The 9,068-nt window shown below is 46.5% G+C and overlaps 1 protein-coding gene across 1 annotated transcript in view; it reads left to right on the top strand.

Annotated features, from left to right (window-relative positions):
• Positions 1 to 7,751: 7,751 nt before the first annotated feature.
• Positions 7,752 to 9,068, top strand: part of LOC109406936 (protein borderless) — a 68,325-nt gene continuing 67,008 nt past the window's right edge. The window contains exon 1 of the mRNA XM_029867317.2: positions 7,752 to 8,119. The gene's annotated coding sequence lies outside the window, so the exon portion shown is untranslated. The remainder of the gene's footprint in view (positions 8,120 to 9,068) is intronic.

Below are 9,068 nucleotides of genomic sequence, written 5' to 3'. Positions count from 1 at the left end.
ACGGTGGCGAGGAGCATGCTCACCTCGTAGACCAGACAGTATAGCAGAGTTCGGCCCGACGCCAATCTGTGTTCCCCAAAGTTCGGTCAACGGACTTCATTCAGTCCTAGGATCTTAAGCGTCATACGGAATACCTCATTGGCTAGTTATGCCAGTTTACCCTGCTAGGGTATGTACGGCTAGGGTTAATACATTCCAAGTTCCAGTTCTTGGCCGTTGCTTCGCGCTAAAAGTCGTTGCCGTTGAATCACTTCGTAATCTTTCATTTTCGGTTTCAGTAACGATTTTTGGGTTTCCAGAACAGCCTAAGGTCCCCTATCCACCGTGGTGGGGCTACAACCTTAGGTATTGCTGCCGGAGGAGGGGCATTTCATACCCAGCCGCTGGATGCCAGACTTGGTGAACAGACGCTCGGATCGTACCTCCTCAATCTAGCTGAAGTCAGAAGGGCAACAGTGCCTAGGCTGCGCTACCAGCTAAGCACACAACTCTTAGCTAGCAGTCTTTGTCATCGCATGACCCGTGGAAGCTTGAGGTAGGAACTTGTGAGGATCAGAGCTATGTAGGATGCTCTCCTTATTGACTCACCGTTTTGCAGCCCGGCATATATGGAGGGTAACTGGTATACCAGGAAGTGGGCTACACTAGGATTTCGTGTACAAGTTATGGCATTAAGGCCGGACGGGACGGTGGTTGAATCGACCGCCATTGCTCTGTTGCTAGTAAGATGCAAATCTCAACTTATACTTCATATTATTGACTAAAAATTTGATCGTTCATTTGCTCACTTGTGGTGCACAATCGACTAAAGTTTCAGCTACGTCAGTGCAGTGGAAATTGATATTTATTTGCTTCTTCAAAATCGCGAGGCAAATTGTTAGAAAGAGAGGGCAGATAGGAAAAATTACACGTCGTCCCGTGCGGCCTTAAAAACACACGACGGCGATAATCCATTGATGGATGACGGAATGCTAAACGACGCTATGCAACTATCACAGTGGCCTTAAATTGGTTAACGATGAAAAAAAAAAATGATACCCGTTGAAAGGGTTACGTTTCCTTAAAATATAGTGTTCAGTTGTTCAAGCATTACCATCATTTCATCAGGAACCATTTCACCAGCCATAGCTACCGCAGCAGCCACAACATCAATTAGCATAAAATTCATTTAACTAATTTAACTCTTTCGGACTTACTTCTGCTTGTACGTATGTGCGAGATGCCAAGACCGTTTCTGAATTCATTCATTTGCTTAGACTGTCCCATTCATTACTACATACCCATCTTCCACACACGAAAAACCGTTCATGTCGTCGTCACCGTCTTCGATGTCATCGCGGCATTGCAGAACCATAACAATAATTTAAATTATTCTATTAAGATAAGTACTCGTCGACTCGTCGTCGGTGGCGACACATGCCGTCGTCGATTTATTCATGTGTTATTTGGTTCTTGTTGTGCAGACAAATCAACGATGGCCAGATCCAGTGTCGAGCGGGTATAGGTCAATGCACACGAAGCACACAGATTGGCCCTTTTGCGAGAGCAATCCTTCACTATCAGATTCAGACGCCACCATCATCGGATTGGGCGGACCACTTCCGACCTGGACCATGTTGCTGTTAACATAAATCAAGCTCGGCTTGACATGCTGCCAGTCAGTGGTAGTCAAACTGATGAATTCACCGATATCATTTAAGCATCAACAACCATGCGCCTCCATGTGTTTCTCAATCTCTTTGGAAACACATGGCTGATATAAATTCATAACCTGAATTTCAAGAAAAAAGTTGCATATTTTCATCGGGAAAAACAAAATATTTTCCGAGTGATTGGCTGAACCATAATTTTTAGGGTATTTTCTTCTCCAAAACATTGAGCAATACTCTAAAAACGTACGTAGTAGAATATTTTATCACAATTTTTGTGGGCCGTGATTTGTCGTTTGCAGGCCTCTATCGTTCTAAAATCTGACGGTACAAATTGTTGTTGCGTGTGTGACGCACCGCAACAAACATATGGATTGGCTGTGCAACTGGCATGCGACACGTGCGCCCATTGTCGGCATTATGCAATGCAAATTGGTTTGGTTTTATAATTTCCGGCTTTATTTGTCTAATTTAGTTCCTATATGCAGATCTTCTATGCCGCCAGCCAACCCAAGCCAGCTGCCGCAGCGAGATGATGCGTAATTGCTGATGGCATAACTACTCTCTCTCTGTGGGGTTGGTATTGGATCACGACTGTCACCACTTGTTGAATCGTTGGCGATGGATGTGTATGCTGTTCGTACCGGAGTAGGAATTTCGTGACAAGCAGTGGAACAGCCAGGAAAAAAGTCCTAGACAAAAATTTGCATTTAAATAATCAATAATTTACATGTGCATAAGTTTCCTACAGAAATTTATGCATTTCACCGAGAAGTGATAGGATAAGCAGTAAAAACCAGGCAGAGTTGCCAGTCGTTTACACTATACGTTCAATTGAGAAATAAAAGTCAAATAGTTAAACACAAGTAACAAACTTTTTATGAGCTGATTTCCAGCGTTCTACAATTTAAGTTCAACTGTTTCTGTTATGATACTTGCTACTTCTCCCAAAACGTAATAGAAAACTCTGCTAGACTGGCAACACCTTCCACCTTATAAGCAAGCATTTTTGTCGACCGATTTTCCCATTCAGCCCGAACAACCATATCCTCTGCGTGATGCTCTCGCTTATGCATCTTTCGCGTTGAATAATTTATCACTATTGAATTCAATTTCTGGAAAACAACTTTAAATTGGCATTACTTGCACTCTTCGCACTCGCAAGCCGGGATGATCTATCTAGGCGTGGTGTACCTTCGTCGTACTCTAGCTCTAGCGGCTCATCATCAGCTTGAAACAAAACAAAAGCTCAAGTGCATTGTCGACTGGACATACCAACAGCTATAGCATGCAACATTGGTATGTGCCTTACTAACCTCTAGCGAAGTGCACTGCGAGACCAGGAAAGTCTATCCCCCCAATGAAGCACGGAACAACTGGATCATTCTCGCTCCAGTAGATTCGAATACCTGAAGAAACGACATTGAAGATTAGCAGTAGCGCGTGCCCTTTGTTCCTAGATGGCGTGCCTGCCTGCCTGCCAGACTTGTCGTCGGGTTTAATTATTGGCTGAAACAAGATCAAGTACACGGCAGGATGTTTTGATTGAGGTGATATAACCAGTTGACTTCGAGGTCGGATGATTGTCGGAATGAGGCTGTTTAAGTTGTAGGAACTAGGAAGGCTACTGGAGCTCTGCATGCTATGTGCAACTAAGCGATGGCCTTAACTCGTCTTAGTATAGTAACGCATATAGACGCACAGTTTGTGGTATCTATTACAGAAATTGACTGAAATGTTGACCATTAGATCAACATTTCAGTCAATTTCTGCAAGAAACAATGAAATTTTCAGCCTTTACAAGTAACATTCAATACGAACCGAGACCAACGGCAACGACCCCAGCGAACAAAAAGGACCTGCGATTGGAAACTCGGTACGTGGAACTGCCGATCGCTCAACTTCATTGGGAGCACCCGCATACTCGCCGATCTACTGAAGGACCGCGGGTTCGGCATCGTAGCGCTGCAGGAGGTGTGTTGGACAGGATCCATGGTGCGAACGTTTAGAGGTAATCATACCATCTACCAGAGCTGCGGCAACACACGCGAGCTGGGAACAGCTTTCATCGTGATGGGTGATATGCAGAGGCGCGTGATCGGTTGGTGGCCGATCGACGAAAGAATGTGCAGGTTGAGGATCAAAGGCCGATTCTTCATCTTCAGCATAATAAACGTACATAGCCCACACTCCGGAGGTACTGATGATGGCAAGGACGCATTTTACGCGCAGCTCGAACGCGAGTACGATCGCTACCCAAGCCACGACGTCAAAATCATCATAGGAGATTTGAACGCTCAGGTAGGCCAGGAGGAGGAATTCAGACCGACGATTGGTAAGTTCAGCGCCCACCAGCAGACGAACGAAAACGGCCTACGACTCATTGATTTCGCTGCCTCCATACGTAGCACCTTTTTCCAACACAGCCTCCCTTATCGTTACACCTGGAGATCACCGCAGCTGACGGAATCTCAAATCGACCACGTTCTGATTGACGGACGGCACTTCTCCGACATTATCGACGTCAGGACCTATCGTGGCGCCAACATCGACTCCGACCACTATCTGGTGATGGTCAAACTGCGCCCAAAACTCTTCGTCATCAACAATGTACGGTACCGGCGACCGCCACGGTACAACCTAGAGCGACTGAAGCAATCCGATGTCGCCTCAGCATACGCGCAGAATCTTGAAGCCGCGTTGCCAGACGAGGGCGAGCTCGATGAGGCCCCTCTAGAGGACTGCTGGAGTACAGTGAAAGCAGCCATCAACGACGCAGCAGAGAGCACCATCGGGTACGTGGTACGGAATCGACGGAACGAATGGTTCGACGAGGAGTGCAGAGCGGTTTTGGAAGAGTAGAACGCAGCAAGGGCGGTAATGCTGCAGCAAGGGACTCGACAGAACGTGGAACGTTACAAACAGAAGCGGAAACAGCAGACCCACCTCTTTCGGAAGAAAAAGCTACGCCTGGAAGAAGCGGAGTGTGAAGAAATGGAACTGCTGTGCCGTTCCCAAGAAACACGGAAGTTCTATCAGAAGCTCAACGCATCCCGCAACGGCTTCGTGCCGCGAGCCGAAATATGCAGGAATAAAGACGGAGGCCTCTTGACGGACGGACGTGAGGTGATCGAAAGGTGGAAGCAGCACTTCGATCAGCACCTCAATGGCAAGGAAAACGTAGGCACGGGAGCCCACGGCAACAGAAGAAACGACGACGCCAGTGCAGCGGAGGACGGAAATGAATCAACTCCCACGCTGAGGGAAGTTAAGGATACCATTCACCAGCTCAAAACTAACAAAGCAGCTGGTAAGGATGGTATCGCAGCTGAACTCATCAAGATGGGCCCAGAAAAGTTGGCCACCTGTCTGCATCGGCTGATAGTCAGGATCTGGGAAACCGAACAGCTACCGGAGTAGTGGAAGGAAGGGGTATTCTGCCCCATTCTCAAGAAAGGCGACCATTTGGAATGTGAGAACTTCAGGGCGATCACCATTTTGAATGCAGCCTACAAAGTGCTATCCCAGATCATCTTCCGTCTTCTGTCACCTTAAACGAATGAGTTCGTGGGAAGTTATCAAGTCGGTTTCATCGACGGCTGGTCGACAACGGACCAGATCTTTACCGTACGGCAAATCCTCCAGAAATGTCGTGAATACCAGGTGCCAACGCATCACCTGTTCATCGACTTCAAAGCGGCATACGACAGTATCTACCGCGCAGAGCTATGGAGAATCATGGACGAGAACGGCTTTCCTGGGAAGCTGACTAGACTGATTAAAGCAACGATGGACGGTGTGTAAACTGCGTAAGGGTTTCGGGTGAACTATCCAGTTCATTCGAATCTCGACGGGGACTGCGACAAGGTGATGTACACTCATGCCTACACTTCAACATCGCTCTGAAAGGTGTGATACGACGAGCCAGGCTCAACAGCCGGGAAACGTGGCTGGCGCGGAGATTCCTCCCTGGAGCCCTTTGCCATCATGTACTTTGTCTTCGACACATTAATGACTAATCCGATTCGCCTGGCTTCACTCTTTAGTCGGATGTACGTTTCCGCAATCGTCTCAAATTTACGAGCTATAATATTAATATCATCAGCGAAACCAAGCAGCTGAACGGACGTTGAGAAAATCGTCCCACTCGTGTTTATCCTCGCTCTCCTTATTACACCTTCTAACGAAATGTTGAACAGCAAGCACGAAAGATCATCACCTTGCCGTAACCCTCTGCGTGTTTCGAAGTGTGTCCCTGATACTCGAACTACGCACATCACTCGATCGATCCATCGTCGCCTTGATCAATCGTATCAGTTTATCCGGGAATCCGTATTCGTGCATAATCTGCCATAGCTGTTCTCGATCGATTGTATCATACGCCGATTTGAAATCGATGAACAAGTGATGTGTGGGCACGTTGTATTCGCGGCATTTTTGCAACACCTGGCGGATGGCGAACATCTGGTCCGTTGTAGCGCGTTCACCCATAAATCCAGCCTGATATTGCCCCACGAACTCTCTTGCAATCGGCGATAGACGGCGGCATAAAATTTGAGAGAGTAGGCAGCGCTCAGTAGTGTGACCGCGCGGTAGTTCCCGCAATCCAACTTGTCGTCCTTTTTTGTGGATGGGACGCACGGTACCTTCCATCCACTCCTCCGGTAATACTTCCTCCCCCCAAAATCTTGGTAATGACCCAGTGAAGTGCTCTCACCAGTGCATCTCCACCGTGTTAGGAGCGTAGAGACACCAAACCCAGAAGACATAGGAGAGTATGTGCCAAGGGCGAGAAAGGCGACGCGCTCGTCTCCAAGACCGAACAGTCTAAGTATTCAGACGTCTTGAAGGCGATGTGAAGCGACGCCAAGCTCGTGGATCTGGGAGCCGACGTGCGCAGTATTAGACGTACTCGTACGGGTGAAATGGTGCAGGTAGCCGCCGCAGCCGTTCGCTTACGGAAGAACCCGGCAAGGGCATAAGTAGCCTTGGTACAGCTACCTGTGGGGGATCCAAATAAGTCCGTTGAAGTAGAGAAGTTACAGTTTGGCTGGTCAGCATGTCAACTGACCATGCATAAGCGACCTGTTTTGAAGGTCTCTGTCAATGCGCCAATGCGAATCTGTTGAGTGATGCCTACAGGATCGTGATGGCCAAGACGAAAGGTGTAATGGCTCCTACAGAGCAATCTCCAGATATTTTGGAGGGATCATCGAGGGGCTTTTCCGTGTCATGATCCCAGTCCTTGGCCTCTTTTCGTGGGACGGCTCCCGAGACGTTCAGGTCTGCTGTGCAGAAATGCCTGCACTAGGGAATTATCCCAGGGGTTCGAATAGCAGAGCCTGTTTCTATGCCAAAGGCGGGGAAAACACCCGGAGATCCTTCGGCATATAGACCAATATGCTTCTTCGACACGGCGTTCCAAAAGTTCTGACAAAAATGTTCGCGCAGAAATATACTCCGCAAAGCAGACAAATTGACTGGATTTAGTGAAAATGAATCCCCGCCTGGTGTTGTGCCCGGTTCGTGGCTTTACGCCTTGCTGCTTGCTGTATGGAGAAATAATTAACTAATTTGGGATTATCAAATCAAATTGCATGCCGAAAACCGTTGTCTATATACATACAGGTTGTGTCATACATATCTACGATGCATTCACGCATTCTTCTATTCCAAAGCAACAATAACTCCGTGAAATTACAGTTTATGCCTCATAGAACCAACCGTCACCTACATGTTTGAACCCAATAATTAAAATTATTAGATCCGCTGTGCTCTGCCATCTGCCCCCGTTCAAGCCGTATCATCAGCGCTGCTGGATCATAGCCACTACTGTCTCGTGTCATTCTGGATAGCATCTATGCCCGTGCTTGACTGCTACATATGTCCGTCCGTCCACCAAACATCATCTTCCCGTGTGGCGGAATCTTCGCTAGTCAGTACTGCTCTCGTTATAAACTGCGCGATGCGCGAATGTTCCCGTTCACGTCCGTCGTCTGCCATATACAAATGTATCTACCGGTGCGGTGCCGTGCCGGTACGTACGATCGCTTGTTTAGTGGTAGTGATTATACCCATTTAGTAGCGGCAGCGCAGCGAGAGCATCATCTCTAGTAGCGCAGTACAGCTGACCCGTCCGGTTACGGTGGATAACCCGTCCCAGTAGTTGATCAGCCGCGACACTTGAAGCATCCAACTGCAAATCGAGCGATCCCGACGACGACGAAAGTCGCGACGACGACGACGGTGTGGGAAGGAGGTTATTCGGACTTTGCGCGGAAGATTGTCGGTTGTGTTGTTTGAGTATGAACGAAGGATATCCCAGAGTTTGCGCCGACGATCGTTGTTAACACATATGCTGGACATATGTTTAGTGCAAGTTTGATCGGTGATTTCGAAGAAAGCGTTATTAAGTGACGAATTTATTGCGTAGTTTAGTTAAACGCGTGCAGTGGGTGACGAAGTCAGTGGTTAGTGATCATTAGGGTGGCCCTGAATAGGTATAATCTGGTGGATATTGAATGTTTGCTTCGTGAAGAGAAATTTTCAATGTTCTGCATGATCCTCAGAAAGTTTTATATCGTATGGTACGAGGAAAGTTCTGTCGCCAGAAGTAACCTTGAATGAATACAAAATCATCTGAATGAAAAAAAATGAATGTGTTGGTTTTAAATTTATGGTTCTTGATTGCGCGATTTGATTGTTCGATACATTTCTCTGTTGCGACTTATAAAGTATCAGTCTTTTATTTATTTGTGGGGACCAGAATTTAATCCAGGTATGGACGCTAAAAGTAGGGCTGCCAAAGCGTTCCTTCGAGATGATCAAAGAAAATTAAAACGAATATAGGGTGCCTGTACCAGTTATCGCACTACCTAAGAAAAACTATTTCTACAAAAATAAGAAGAAGACCGACGAACGTAAACAATAAGTCAAATGATAGATTAGTTTTCATACTTTACAGGAAAAATATAAAACCGGAGCCAAAACTACTTTTAATATTTATTACGGCGTGTGCCAATGATAGGAACCCTGTACCAGTTATGGACACATTTGTTAATTTGGGTTCCACTTCGCACTATTTACATGCATTCCTTATGGGATTTGCCATAACTGGTACACTATGGCGAAATAGGGTGCAAGGAGGCTGTTGGGCGATGGACGAATCGATAGATTTTGTGAATTTTATTCCGATAATTCAGTCGTGGAAGAAATTACAAAATTCCTGAGATGGACAATTATTAGTTTGCGGTCCTACAGATAAGGTCATTCATACTCACTTTTGGTGATTCGTCACCGCATCAATGAAGAGATGGCAAACTAATTGTAGCCTCCGCACTCTTTTCAATAAGTGTTTTTAACTTATTAGAGAATAGTTTACGTCTAGTTATAGTTCAATTTCATACGTATTTCAATAAT

Source organism: Aedes albopictus, chromosome 2 (genome assembly GCF_035046485.1).
Source record: "Aedes albopictus strain Foshan chromosome 2, AalbF5, whole genome shotgun sequence".
In the NCBI taxonomy this organism is placed as follows: domain Eukaryota; kingdom Metazoa; phylum Arthropoda; class Insecta; order Diptera; family Culicidae; genus Aedes; species Aedes albopictus.
The sequence above is the reverse complement of the archived record's forward strand: the minus strand, read 5'-3'. Positions and strand labels throughout refer to the sequence as shown.